The sequence below is a fragment of the Rutidosis leptorrhynchoides genome, chromosome 7 (assembly GCF_046630445.1).
Source record: "Rutidosis leptorrhynchoides isolate AG116_Rl617_1_P2 chromosome 7, CSIRO_AGI_Rlap_v1, whole genome shotgun sequence".
NCBI classification, from domain to species: Eukaryota; Viridiplantae; Streptophyta; class Magnoliopsida; order Asterales; family Asteraceae; genus Rutidosis; species Rutidosis leptorrhynchoides.
Genome location: NC_092339.1, coordinates 307,292,789 through 307,308,773, shown reverse-complemented (window position 1 = coordinate 307,308,773; position 15,985 = coordinate 307,292,789). Strand labels below are relative to the sequence as shown.

The 15,985-nt window shown below is 38.2% G+C and overlaps 1 non-coding gene across 1 annotated transcript; it reads right to left on the bottom strand.

Annotated features, from left to right (window-relative positions):
* Positions 1-2,391: 2,391 nt before the first annotated feature.
* On the bottom strand, positions 2,392-2,498 carry LOC139860986 (small nucleolar RNA R71). The gene has a single exon (XR_011763609.1). It is a non-coding gene; the product is annotated as a small nucleolar RNA R71 (small nucleolar RNA).
* Positions 2,499-15,985: the final 13,487 nt, after the last annotated feature.

Sequence of the window (15,985 nt, the reverse complement as noted above, 5' to 3'; positions counted from 1 at the left end):
AATTATCGCAATTTTATTTATCGCACTTTAATTATTGTCTTTTACTTTACGCTTAAAATTAAGTTATATATATTTTTAATATTTTACATTAGATTTTAACTGTGACTAAAGTTTTAAAATCGACAAACTGGTCATTAAATGGTAAAAACCCCCTTTTATAATAATAATACTACTTATATATTTATATTTATTTATTAAAATATAGTAAAAAAAACATATAACTTTAAACTTGGCTAGTTCCCTGTGGACGAACCGGACTTACTAAAAACTACATTACTGTACGATTAGGTACACTGCCTATAAGTGTTGTAGCAAGGTTTAGGTATATCCACTCTTTAAATAAATAAATACCTTGTTTAAAATTGTATCGTATTTAATAGTATTTCGTAGCAAAAATATAACTATTTCATATACACCTCTGCACACATCAAGTATTTTTGACGCCGCTACCGGGGACTCTCTTAAACGCCGGAGCGAAACGCTATATATAAAAAAAAAGATTTTTAATAAGTTTTAATTTTATTCTGTAAAAATACGTTTTAAATATTAAAAATAAAAAAAATAGAAAAAGAAAAACGATATATATATTTTTAAGAGTTTGTTTAAAATATATAAAATTATAAAGTATTTCTATTTCTATTTTAGTTTTTAAAATATAAGTTTTTAATTTATTTTATATAAATATAAATATTTTATATAAAATTAAAAACAGAGAAAAAAAGGAAAAAAGTATACGAGCCCGATACTGTAGCAGCCCAACTAATCAGGCCTGGTATCCAAAGCCATGCGATCGCATGGCCTAGAGACGTAAACCTCATGCGATCGCATGAGGTTGTCTGACACGTCTGGTCTGATTCTGGTACAGCATTAATTACGGAGTATTATTAATTATTATTATTATTAAACCCTAATTAGGGTTATTTTTTATTAATTAGTTTTAGTTTTATTTAATTTGTATTTTTAAGTTTAATTAGTTTTATTAATATATAAATTAATACTTTTATAAAATAATAATATAAAAATAATATTTTTATAAAATTGTATTTTTATAACTTTAAACTTATTTTATATTTTGTATCTTTTTATTCGTTAAAGCGTAATTTTATAATTTTTCGTTCATAATTAGTTCGTAACTTAGTATTTTGCCGTAGTTATTTTTTATTTCTATATTTTTAGGCTTTGCCGTAAAATCCCTCAAATACTTTTTTTCTTTAGACTAAGATTTAGGTACTTTAGAATTTTGCGACGCCTTTTCAAGATTTTAGTACCTTTTTAAGTTATTGCCGTTTTTGATATAGAATTCCTTTTAAGCTTTAATACCTTTAGACGTAACTTTTAATATTTAGTTTTTAGAATTCTAAGTTTCGACGCTTTATTTTATTATTTTTATTTTTCGACTGTTTATTTTTCAACGTTTTCGACGCGCTTTTTTTCTTTCTTATTTCTCGACGCTCTAGTTTTTAGGGCATAAAATTTTCTATTTCTTCTCTAAAATTTCTTTAAACTTCGACGAAAAATTATTTTAAGCGGTTAAATTGATAGACATCCAAAATTTTCTGGTTCGTAGTAATAGTTGGATTTGTTAGTGGCGAGTTGTGGGCTTCCGATTTAAAGGGTCCTGGCTACCTACTGCATCTATTGGCTATTCGAAACGTGGGCAAAATCAGAAAAGTCTATTAATTTGATAACTTATATAATTTTTATCTTTTATAACTAATAGGATATTCAGTGAATGCACCGAGCAAAACGTTCAACACCTTTTATATGTTCACCACCTGTAACTCGATCAAGACATCTAGCAAATATTGTCGCCGTTGATTTTTCATTAGAATCGTCATCTAGTCGACCAAGTACTTCAATTCAAATTTTCGATAATCCATTTTTTGAACCCGACCTCACAATTGAGAATCCGGAGGATATTCAGGGACAAATCATTCCTCCTGAACCATAAATCACTCATCCAGAGATTGTCGAGGAAGAAACCATTAAGTCAGAATCCTCTAGTGGTTCAGATTCAACAAACTCAATCATGAAAAATCTGGAACCTCTAAGTATGGAAGACCTAATGAGAGCTAAACGCACTGGCCAAGGTCACGCAATTACTCAACCAGACATTAATGCGCCAGATTATGAAATCAAAGGACAAATCCAACACATGGTAACTAATCAATGACAAATCCAAATGAACATCTTCGAACCTTTAATAGGATCTGTACTTTATTTAAAATAAGAGAAGTTGAGGATGAACAGATCTATATCATGTTATTTCCCTGGACTTTAAAGGGAGAAGCCAAAGATTGGTTAGAATCGTTACCTGAAGGGGCGATTGATACATGGGATGTTTTAGTTGAAAAATTTCTTAAACAATTCTTTCTGGCATCTAAAGCCGTTAGACTTCAAGGAGAAATTGTTACGTTCACACAGAAGCCAAATGAAACTCTATATGAAGCACGGACAAGATTTGAAAAGTTGTTGAAAGGATGTCCGCAACATGGTTTAGACACTTATCAAATAGTACAAATATTCTACCAAGGATGCGACATCACTACACGAAAAGACATCGACATAGCAGCTGGTGGTTCAATTATGAAGAAAACCGTAACTGAAGCTTACAAAATTATTGATAACACTGCTTCCCACTCACATGAGTGGCACCAAGAAAAAGATATCGTTAGATCATCTAAAGCAGCTAGAGCCGATTCTAGCTATGACTTTGATTCCATTTCCTCAAAGATAGATGCTGTCGAGAGACGAATGGAAAAGATGACTAAAGATATTCACTCAATACGAATTAGTTGTGAGCAGTGTGGAGGACCACATTTGACAAAAGATTGTCTCAGTAATGAATAAATAATGGAACAAAGAGAGAATGTTTCATACATGAACCAAAGGCCTGGAAATAATTATCAGAATAATTCTCAACTGCCAAGACCAATCTACAATCAAAATCAGAATTATAACCGAAATGTTCCATACAACAACCAATAAGGTCCTAGCAATCAACAAGTATCTAATAATACTTACAATCAGCAAAGACCTATTTTTCCAAATAAACCACTACAAACCGATGATAAAAAGCCAAATTTAGAAGATATGATGTCAAAGCTAGTTGAATCTCAAACGCAGTTTTTCACATCTCAGAAATAAACCAATGAACAAAATGCTCAAGCATTTAGAAATCAACAAGCTTCTATTCAAAATTTGGAACAAGAAGTAAGTAACTTAGCAAGGTTGATAGGTGAAAGAAAACCGGGAAGTCTACCTAGTGACACAAATGCTAACCCCCGGAATGAAACAGCTAAAGCCATTACCACAAGAAGTGGTATTACACTTAAACCACCTGAAATACCTGTAATTTCTGATGACGCTATTCCTACTCCACAAGAACCACAACATGAACAAGATAAGGAAACAGAACCGGTAGTTGAAAAGGTTAATGAAGATAACACAGTAAAGGCAAAACCTTATGTTAAACCATACCAACCATCACTTCCTTATCTAAGTAAAATGAGAAAAGAAAGACTTGAAGCCGAGTAATCCAAATTCTTGGATATGTTTAAACAAATAAATGTAAATCTTCCTTTCATTGATGTGATCTCAGGAATGCCTAGATATGCCAAATTCTTGAAAGATCTAATCACAAATAGAAAGAAAATGGAAGAACTCCCGGCTGTTACTATGAATGCTAATTGTTCTGCAGTGTTGTTGAATAAGATACCAGAAAAACTTTCAGATCCAGGAAGTTTCACAATTTCATGTTTTCTGGGTAGTCTTAGTTCAATAGAAGCATTGGCAGACTTAGGTGCTAGTATAAATCTAATGCCGTATTCATTATATGCTAAACTAGACCTTGGAGAATTGAAACCAACACGAATAAGCATATAACTAGCCGATCGATCAGTAAAATATCCTAGAGGGATAATGGAGAACATGCTAGTTAAAGTTGGTACTTTAGTATTTCCAGTAGACTTTGTTATTCTGGATATGGAAGAAGATTCTCGAGTTCCTCTCATATTAGGAAGACCATTCTTAAACACGGCTAAAGCAATAATAGACGTGTTCGGGAAGAAATTGACCCTAAGTATAGAGGACGAGAGTGTTACCTTTTCTGTTGATAGAGCCATGCAACAACCGCAATCTGCAGATGATACATGTTATTATATTCAAACTATAGATTCACATGCAGAATTGTTAGAAGAATTTCCAGAATTACAAGGAACAGGAGAATGTTCTTTAGGAGAAGGAACTGAACCAATTGATGAAGCTGAAATGTTAGCCGCACTCATGGCTAATGGATATGAACCAACAACAGAAGAAATTCAAATGCTAAAAGAAGAAGACAGATATCGATATAAATCATCGATAGAAGAACTACCGACATTAGAGTTAAAGCCACTTCCAAACCATTTGGAATATGCTTATTTACATGGTGAATCTGAATTACCTGTAATAATATCGTCTTCTCTTACGGAAAATGAAAAATCTCAACTCATTTCTGTGCTAAAAGCTCATAAACCAGCAAAGAAACAACCCAACCCGTACTCCGTACGATAATTTTTTTTTAAAAAATATAATACACATTTACGCGCCAATTAAATATGTAACCCATTCCACACGATTCGTCAAAACATACTACGAGTTTAATGTTTACAAAAAGGCACAAAGGCCATTAACGAATGTGATACAAGTTTGACCAACAACAAATGATCGTTTATAATCCAAACGACACTCGAGCATGGTTTGGGGCTAAACTACCCAAAACGTTCGGCCACTTCAAAAGCTATCCTAAAAGCATCCCCTGTCAACACAAACGGGAGACAACTAATCCAACCGTATGCCCTTACCCTTGTCCAAGCTGGAACCTATAAAATGGTAAACAACGAGAGGTTAAGCAATGCTTAGTGAGTGCAACAATTATACATACATATATATAACCTATCCATTTGCAATCACAATACCAAATACCTCATACGAACTTGTAACTCAATTAGCATGTCAACATACCCGTAACACTAACAAGTCGTACATTATCACACCACTTCATTAGCATATACTCAACTCAATATATTTTATATGCTAAACAAACAACAATCTCAATATGGTTAACCAATAACGCTATGGTACTACCGGCTCGTGGTTCACACCATACGCATTTGAGTCATACTCGTTTATAGTGCTACCGGCTCGTGGTTCACACTCGATGCTACCGGCTCGTGGTTCACATATTAGTTTATAGTGCAACCGGCTCGTGGTTCACACTCGATGCTACCGGCTCGTGGTTCATATCTTAGTTTATAGTGCTACCGGCTCGTGTTTCACACTCGATGTTACCGGCTCGTGGTTCACATCCCATCCCACACATGTTATGGCACTACCGGCACGTGGTTCATACCATAACATTCACAAATAAACACGCCATACACATGAACGCATAATTATTCCACTCACCTTGTCACAAGGGTGATGATTTAGCACTTCCGAGCTTCAACGCAATGTACCTAAATCATTAAGTGCACATTCAATTTCACAACTAGTGGGATTAACCACAATACTCCCACTTGAGCCTTTAATGACCCAAATTGCATTAAATGACTCAACTACTCACAACCGCCCATACATGGCCAAGACTCGACTTTAATCACTAAGACTAGTGAATTAAAGTCTATTAACTTCAATTAACATAAACCTTAGGGTAATCCATACCCATTTCATCCCATTAGGTCAACTAGTACATTTTGACCCCTTTTATCTCACTTAAACTCACAATCAAGTCAAACTTACCCATTAACCCTTCTTTCATAAATATTAAAGTGCATTAGTGACTAACAACACCAATTGACACTTACAATCTCAAATCACAAGGCCAAAACCCTAGATTGTGGCTATTAGGGTTGCATTACAACAACATAACCCAAACTCACCCATTTTACCACCAAATGGGTCTTACAAATCTCTAGTACCCAAAACCCTAGTCATTAACCAATTAAAACTCAAAATTTAGAGTTAGAACTTACCAAGACTATCCACGCATAGCTAGAGACACAAGGAACAACTTTAAATCTCGCTCCTAGGTTTGATTCACAATTCTCCAACTCCAAATCTCAAGATTAAACTAAGTAGGTTTTGTGTTTTGGGAGAGAAATAGGAAATAAAAAGGAAAAGGAAATGAAATAAATGAGTATGTGGTGGAGAGTTAAAGCTCCCATCAGATCCACATATCAATTTACCATTTTGCCCCTTAAAAACCCTTAAAATGAGCCAAATCCGACACCAGTTCAGCAGACCTGTCGCGGCGTGACCTTACTCGTCGCGGCGCGACACATAAATTGAAATCAGACCCTTCTTAAACCAACTTCTGATCTAAATTTGCTTGTTATGCCGCGGCGCGGACCCAAATGTCGCGGCGCGGCCTAAGGCTAGAACTGGACAGCTCGACCAACTTAAACACTTTTCGATTTTATTTAATTTGTTCACTTAAATTGCACTTCCTACATTCACCTAAACTTCAACAATAGTCTCATAAGACTTAACGCTATCAAAGCCCATGTATAAACTAGTAGGCACACACATTATCAAGTATATATATATATATATATATATATATATATATATATATACACACACACACACACATATCTATACAATTACGCATAATCTAGCGAGTTACAAACGTATAAATGATTAAGTATGTACCTTTCAATACGTACGGGAAAACGGGGTGTTACAACTCTCCCCCACTTGAATCGGAGCGCGTCCTCGCGATCCAAGCCGCATGACAAGAAGGAAGATAAACCAACACGAATTCTTCGGGTTCCCAAGTAAACTCGGAACCTTTACTACGACGCCATTGGACTTTAAAAGTCCTAACCTCTTTATGTCTCAATCTTTTGACCTTCTCATCAAGTATGGCAATCGATTCCTCGATATACTCTAACTTATTATTTAGCTCAATCTCATCTAATGGCACCCAAGATGAATCATCCGCAAGACACTTACGGAGGTGGGAAACATGAAATGTATTATGGATCCCCGCAAGCTCTTCGGGTAATTCCAAACGATACGCGACCTCACCAACACGAGCTAAAACCTTAGGCCCAATAAACCGAGGAGCTAACTTTCCTCGTTTCCGAACCCGAATAATACCCTTCCATGGCGAAACTTTGAGCATCACCATGTCACCTTCTTGAAATTCGATCGTTCGTCTACGTTTATCGGCATAAGATTTTTGCCTATCTTGAACCTTTTTCAAATGCTCTCGAATCACATCAATCTTGCTATTCGTCTCTAAAACTAAATCGGTACTCCCGATTTCCTTTTGTCCTACTTCACTCCAACAAATCGGGGTTCGACACCTACGCCCATAAAGCATCTCATAAGGTGGCATCCCAATACTAGTATGATAACTATTATTGTACGAGAATTCCACCAAAGGTAAGTGCTCGTCCCAACTACCACCAAAATCGATAATGCACGCACGTAACATATCTTCCAAAGTTTGATTCGTACGTTCAGTTTGACCGTCCGTTTGAGGATGATACGCCGTGCTCAATTTCAATTGTGTACTCATATCCTCATGAAACTTTTCCCAAAATCGAGATGTAAAATGAGTATCTCGATCCGAAACAATCGATATAGGAACACCGTGTCGAGAGATGACTTCCTTGATAAACAACTTAGCCAAGGTCTCCGACGATATCGCTTCCTTAATGGGAAGAAACAAAGCACTTTTCATCAGTCGATCAACTATAACCCAAATCGAATCAAACTGGGTTCTCGCCGTTTTAGGTAACTTTGTAATGAAATCCATGGTAATGTGCTCCCATTTCCATTTCGGGATTTCTAACGGTTGTAACTTACCATACGGCTTTTGGTGCTGGGCTTAACTTGCAAACATGTGACGCATTGCTCAACATACTTCACAACATCACGTTTCATGCCCGGCCACCAATAATATTTCTTTAAATCAAGATACATTTTCGTTACGCCCAGATGAATGGAATACTTTAACTTATGTGCTTCATCTAGTAGCACTTGTCGGTACTCACCCATCTTAGGCACCCACACTCTTCCTTGAAAAGACAACAAACCCCGCGAGCCCATAGTAATGAACTCTGATTGTCCCACAATTCGCTCCGCATGCTTGTTGTGAACGTAAGCCTCTATTTGAATCACTCCGAGTTTTTCAAGAAAATCATTAGTAATAATCATACGTAACAATCCCAATTGTAACGCCGGGTGATGACTCTTTCAAATTAACGCATCCGCGCCCACATTTGCTTTGCCCGGATGATAAAGTATTTCACAATCATAATCTTTCACCACATCCATCCACCTACGTTGACGATAATTCAAATCTCGTTGATTAAAGAGGTGTTTCAAACTCTTATGATCCGAATAAATCGTACACTTGACACCATACAAGTAATGGCGCCAAATTTTCAACGCATGCACAACCGCTGCCAACTCAAGATCATGAGTCGGATATCTCGTCTCGTGTTCCTTTAATTGTCAAGAGGCATAAGCTACGACTTTACCTCCTTGCATTAGAACACACCCGAGTCCATTTAACGAAGCATCACAATAAACCGTCATATCTTCCACTCCTTCCGGTAACACTAACACCGGAGCTTGACACAACTTCTCTTTTAACACTTGAAAAGCAATTTCGTGCTCGTTCTCCCAAACAAACCTCACATTCTTCCTCGTCAATTTCGTCAATGAAGAAGCGATCTTAGAAAAGTCTTGGATAAACCGACGATAATAACCGGCCAATCCGAGATAACTTCGGACCTCCTTAGGCGTAGTCGGTTGTCTCCAACTCTTCACCGTCTCTATCTTCCCCGGATCCACTTGAATACCGTATTTGTTCACAATGTGGCCAAGGAATTGAACCTCCCTTAGCCAAAATTCACATTTGGAGAACTTGGCATACAACTTCTCCTTTCGTAACGTCTTCAATACTTCACGTAAATGACGTTCATGCTCGTTCATACTTTTCGAGTAGACTAGTATGTCGTCAATGAACACAATCACTGACTTGTCCAACATAGGTTGGCACACTCGGTTCATAAGATCCATGAATGCCACCGGTGCATTCGTAAGACCAAAAGGCATAACTACGAACTCAAAATGCCCATAACGCGTTCGAAAAGCCATTTTCTCAATATCTTCCTCACGGACCCGCATTTGGTGATAGCCGGACCGTAGGTCAATCTTTGAGAAGTATGTCGCACCTTGGAGTTGGTCAAACAAATCATCAATCCGAGGCAATGGATAACGATTCTTGATCGTCACTTTATTCAACTCCCGGTAATCGATGCACATCCGCATACTACCATCCTTCTTTTTCACGAATAAAACCGGAGCGCCCCATGGCGAAGCACTCGGTCGAATAAAACCCTTCTCAAGCAACTCTTGGGTTTGATTTAACAACTCTTGCATTTCCGTTGGTGCTAAATGATAAGGAGTTTTAGCAATGGGAGTAGCTCCCGGAACCAACTCAATGCGAAATTCAACTTGTCTTTCCGCCTGAACACCCGGTAACTCGTCCGGAAAAACGTCTTCGAATTCACTAACCACCGGAATTTCACGAATAGGTGGTGACTCATCGCGAGCATCAACAACATGGGCAAGAAAAGCCAAGCCACCACTAACAAGAAAACGACGTGCCCGTGCAAAAGAACATATCGGCACAAGTCTTCTTCGTCTATCGCCATGAATAATTAACTCTCCCCTACTTGGGGTCTTCACACGTATAAACTTTTCATGGCATGCAATATCGGCTCTATTTCGATCGAGCCAATCCATACCAACAACGATATCAAAATCGCCCAAAGTCATAGGGATGAGATCAATTTTAAAGTTTTCGGCACCAAAAACAACGTCACAATTCTTACACACATCAACCACTAGCACCGTCTTGCCGTCCGCTATTTCGACTTCTACCGGATGACTTAACTTAGCTAACGGTCTATCAAGTTTAGGCACAAATTTTGGAGACACAAACGACAAATTTGCACCGCTATCAAAAAGAATCCTTGTCGGATTAGAATTAACCAAGAATGTACCTGAGACAACTTCGTTGGATTGCTTGGCTTCGTCGTTAGTCATCAAATAGTTTCGACCCCTAGCCGTACCTGCCGCTTTCTCTAACCGCTTAACGTTATCATTATTCAAATCGGGGCATTCCTGCCTCTTGTGCCCCTCTTTACCACAATTAAAGCAAGTGACTTTGATTGACGCCTTGGTGCAATCACGGGCCATGTGTCCTCTTTGATTACAATTATAACACATGGGCCTGAAACCCCCGAAAGCACCCTTCTTCACACTATTAACGCTTTCGAAGCCTTTCTTGTTCTTTTTATTGGAAAAGTTCGAATGACTCGAACCTTCAAACTTTATTTTAGATAAAGTGAAATCACTCTTCCTTGGAACCCCCGGCTCAAAACCCCGAGCCAACTCGAATAGCTCTTCAAAAGTCTTAGCCATTCCCCGACTAATCTTACCCTTTAACTCATCGTTCAAGGTACGGTAGAAATCTTGCATTAGCTTGTGGTCGTCACCAACATATTCCGGGCAAAAGCGAGTCTTTGCCAAAAAGGTAGACTTGAGAGTAACCAAGTCCATCGAACCTTGTTGCAAATGATGCAACTCGTCCCGGATTCTATCAAGGTCGGAAGAAGTTCGGTATTCTTGGAAGAATTCCTTCTTAAACTCCTCCCATGTCAAGCTCATGCATTGCTCTTCACCATATAAATTGATTTTGTCATCCCACCACAACTTGCCTTCTTCACGTAACATGCTAGACCCATATCTCGTCTTCTTCTCGGGAGGACACTCCGCGGTACGGAACGCTCCCTCGATATTGGAAATCCAACAAGTGCTTTTCAATGGATCCCTCACCCCATTAAATATCGGAGGTTGAGTATCCTTGAAATTCTTGTAGTGGAAGTCCCGTCTCCCTTCACCTCCTTCACCGCGAGGATAAATGTTTCTAGCATCAAGGGCCTCTTCGATAGTGGCCTTCATTCGTTCATTTATCAAATCGGTCACTTCCCCATCGACCGAATCTTGGAAGACCTTTCGGACGTCCGTAAGAAAATCCGCTTTTAACTTTTTAAAGACGGCCTCAACCTTAGCCGAAAATTCGGCGTCCTCGCTCGTACTTCCGTTATCATGATCGGGACTGTTTCTCGTCTTCATTCTATAAAACGGAATAGGTTAAACCATGGAACGAAAAGACATAACACGTAAGTATATACATGTACACCACACTACCCCATCTTTCTCAACAATCGTCGTACATTACTCGTTTGACACGATTTGCACCCGTAACAACGGTAGCTAATCGTTGCTATGCGAGCATGTTGCATTAACTCGCTAGTACAACGTCCGTCTTGCTTGATGATTGCTAAACACAATACAAAACAATTAGTACAAGGTTAGTTCACATAAACCAAGGCACTAACAATTCCTGATTAGACCCAAAGTCCTACAAGTCCCGCATAAAGCGCTCACACAATAAATCCCAAGTCTAGGCACCTATCTCAAGTCGCCTAAATCCCTTAGACCATGCTCTGATACCACTTGAAACAACCCAACCCGTACTCCGTACGATAATTTTTTTAAAAAAAATATAATACACATTTACGTGCCAATTAAATATGTAATCCATTCCACACGATTCGTCAAAACGTACTACGAGTTTAATGTTTACAAAAAGGCACAAAGGCCATTAACGAATGTGATACAAGTTTGACCAACAACAAATGATAGTTTATAATCCAAACGACACTCGAGCATGGTTTGGGGCTAAACTACCCAAAACGTTTGGCCACTTTAAAGCTAACCCAAAAGCATCCCCTGTCAACACAAACGGGAGACAACTAATCCAACCATATGCCCTTACCCTTGTCCAAGCCGGAACCTATAAAATGGTAAACAACGAGAGGGTAAGCAATGCTTAGTGAGTGCAACAATTATACATACATATATATAACCTATCCATTTGCAATCACAATACCAAATACCTCATACGAACTTGTAACTCAATTAGCATGTCAACATACCCGTAACACTAACAAGTCGTACATTATCACACCACTTCATTAGCATATACTCAACTCAATATATTTTATATGCTAAACAAACAACAATCTCAATATGGTTAACCAATAACGCTATGGTACTACCGGCTCGTGGTTCACACCATACGCATTTGAGTCATACTCGTTTATAGTGCTATCGGCTCGTGGTTCACACTCGATGCTACCGGCTCGTGGTTCACATCTTAGTTTATAGTGGTACCGGCTCGTGGTTCACACTCGATGCTACCAGCTCGTGGTTCACATCTTAGTTTATAGTGCTACCGGCTCGTGGTTCACACTCGATGCTACCGGCTCGTTGTTCACATCCAATCCCACACATGTTATGGCACTACCGGCACGTGGTTCATACCATAACATTCACAAATAAACACATCATATACATGAACGCATAATTATTCCACTCACCTTGTCACAAGGGTGATGATTTAGCACTTCCGAGCTTCAACGCAATGTACCTAAATCATTAAGTGCACATTCAATTTCACAACTAGTGAGATTAACCACAATACTCCCACTTGAGCATTTAATGACCCAAATTGCATTAAATGACTCAACTACTCACAACCGCCCATACATGGCCAAGACTCGACTTTAATCACTAAGACTAGTGAATTAAAGTCTATTAACTTCAATTAACACAAAACTTATGGTAATCCATACCCATTTCATCCCATTAGGTCAACTAGTACATTTTGACCCATTTTATCTCACTTAAACTCACAATTAAGTCAAACTAACCCATTAACCCTTCTTTCATAAATATTAAAGTGCATTTGTGACTAACAACACCAATTGACACTTACAACCTCAAATCACAAGGCCAAAACCCTAGATTGTGGCTATTAGGGTTTCATTACAACAACATAACCCAAACTCACCCATTTTACCACCAAATGGGTCTTACAAATCTCTAGTACCCAAAACCCTAGTCATTAACTAATTAAAACTCAAAACTTAGAGTTAGAACTTACCAAGACTATCCACGCGTAGCTAGAGACACAAGGAACAACTTTAAATCTCGCTCCTAGGTTTGATTCACAATTCTCCAACTCCAAATCTCAAGATTAAACTAAGTAGGTTTTATGTTTTGGGAGAGAAATAGGAAAGAAAAAGGAAAAGGAAATGAAATAAATGAGTATGTGGTGGAGAGTTAAAGCTCCCATCCGATCCACATGTCAATTTACCATTTTGCCCTTTAAAAACCCTTAAAATGAGCTAAATCCGACACCAGTTCAGCAGACCTGTCGAGGCGCGACCTTACTCGTCGCGGTGCGACATATAAAGGGAAATCAGACCCTTCTTAAACCAACTTCTGATCTAAATTTGCTTGTTATGCCGCGGCGCGGACCCAAATGTCGCGGCGCGGCCTAAGGCTAGAACTGGACAGCTCGACCAACTTAAACACTTTTCGATTTTATTTAATTTGTTCACTTAAATCCCGCTTCCTACATTCGCCTAAACTTCAACAATAGTCTCATAAGACTTAACGCTATCAAAGCCCTTGTATAAACTTGTAGGCGCACACATTATCAAGTATATATATATATATATATATATATATATATATATATATATATATATATATATATATATATATATATACAATTACGCATAATCTAGCGAGTTACAAACGTATAAATGATTAAGTATGTATCTTTCGATACGTACGGGAAAACGGGGTGTTACAACTCTCCCCCACTTGAATTGGAGCACGTCCTCGCGATCCAAGCCGCATGACAAGAAGGAAGATAAACCAACACTAATTCTTCGGGCTCCCAAGTAAACTCGGAACCTTTACTACGACGCCATTGGACTTTAAAAGTCCTAACCTCTTTATGTCTCAATCTTTTGACCTTCTCATCAAGTATGGCAATCGGTTCCTCGATATACTCTAACTTATTATTTAGCTCAATCTCGTCTAATGGCACCCAAGATGAATCATCCGCAAGACACTTACGGAGGTGGGAAACATGAAATGTATTATGGATCCCCGCAAGCTCTTCGGGTAATTCCAAACGATACGCGACCTCACCAACACGAGCTAAAACCTTAAACAGCCCAATAAACCGAGGAGCTAACTTTCCTCGTTTCTGAAACCGAATAATACCCTTCCATGGCAAAACTTTGAGCATCACCATGTCACCTTCTTGAAATTCGATCGTTCGTCTACGTTTATCGGCATAAGATTTTTGCCTATCTTGAGCCTTTTTTAAAATGCTCTCGAATCACATCAATCTTGCTATTCGTCTCTAAAACCAAATCGGTACTCCCGATTTCCTTTTGTCCTACTTCACCCCAACAAATCGGGGTTCGACACCTACGCCCATAAAGCATCTCATAAGGTGGCATCCCAATACTAGTATGATAACTATTATTGTACGAGAATTCCACCAAAGGTAAGTGCTCGTCCCAACTACCACCAAAATCGATAATGAACACACGTAACATATCTTCCAAAGTTTGATTCGTACGTTCGGTTTGACCGTCCGTTTGATTTCGATACGTATGGATAAATGGGGTGTTACAAGCTATTGCATGGAAGATTCATGACATTAAAAGCATAAGTCCTTCGTATTGCACACATAAAATCCTTATGGAAGAAGGTCATAAAACGTATGTGCAACGCCAACGAAGACTAAATCCTAATATGCAAGATGTTGTTAAGAAAGAAATTATTAAACTGCTTGATGCATGTTTAATTTATCAAATCTCTGATAGTCCATGGGTAAGCCCAGTTCAATGAGTACCTAAGAAGGGTGGCATGACTGTCATCACAAATGAAAAAAATGAGCTTATTCCTACAAGGACTGTAACAGGATGGCATGTTTGTATAGATTATAGAAAATTAAATGACGCCACCAGAAAAGATCACTTTCCCTTACCTTTCACTGATCAAATGTTAGAAAGATTAGCCGGAAATAGTTACTATTGTTTTCTTGACGGTTTTTCCGGATATTTTAAAATTCCAATAGCACTCGAGGACCAAGAGAAAACCACATTCACGTGCCCTTATGGTACTTTTGCGTACAAACGCATGCCATTTGGACTTTGCAACGCCCCTACAACCTTTCAAAGGTGCATCATGGATGACTTTTCAGTCTTCGGTGATACTTTTGAATCATGTCTAGTTAATCTTGAACGAATGCTTATTAGATGCGAGCAATCAAATCTAGTACTTAATTGGGAGAAATGCCATTTCATGGTTAGAGAAGGCATCGTTCTTGGTCATAAAATTTCAAAGGAAGGAATTGAAGTGGATAGAGCTAAAGTAGATGTAATTGCTAAACTTCCACATCTCACCAATGTTAGAGGAGTTAGGAGTTTTCTAGGGCATGCCGGTTAATACCGACGTTTCATAAAAGATTTTTCTAAAATTGCCACTCCAATGAATAAACTCCTAGAAAAGGATGCTCCATTCATCTTTTCAGATGAATGCATCAAATCTTTTAATATTCTTAAAGAAAAACTCACGAATGCGCCGATCATAAAAACTCCAAATTGGAATCTACCGTTTGAACTCATGTGCGATGCAAGTGATTTTGCAATGGGAGCCATTTTAGGACAAAGGATTGAAAAACGATTTCAACCTATTTATTATGCTAGTAAGACGTTACAAGGAGCACAAACGAATTACACAACTACTGAAAAAGAACTCCTTGCTATTGTCTTTACTTTTGACAAATTTCGTTCTAGCTAAAACGGTGGTCTATACCGACCATTCTGCTCTTAAATACCTATTTTCAAAACAAGATGCCAAACCACGATTAATCCGTTGGTTCTTACTCTTACAAGAGTTCGATATTGAGATCCGAGATAAAAAAGGAGCAGAAAATCTCGCAGCTGATCATCTTTCTCGTCTTGAAAATCCTGAATTAGAA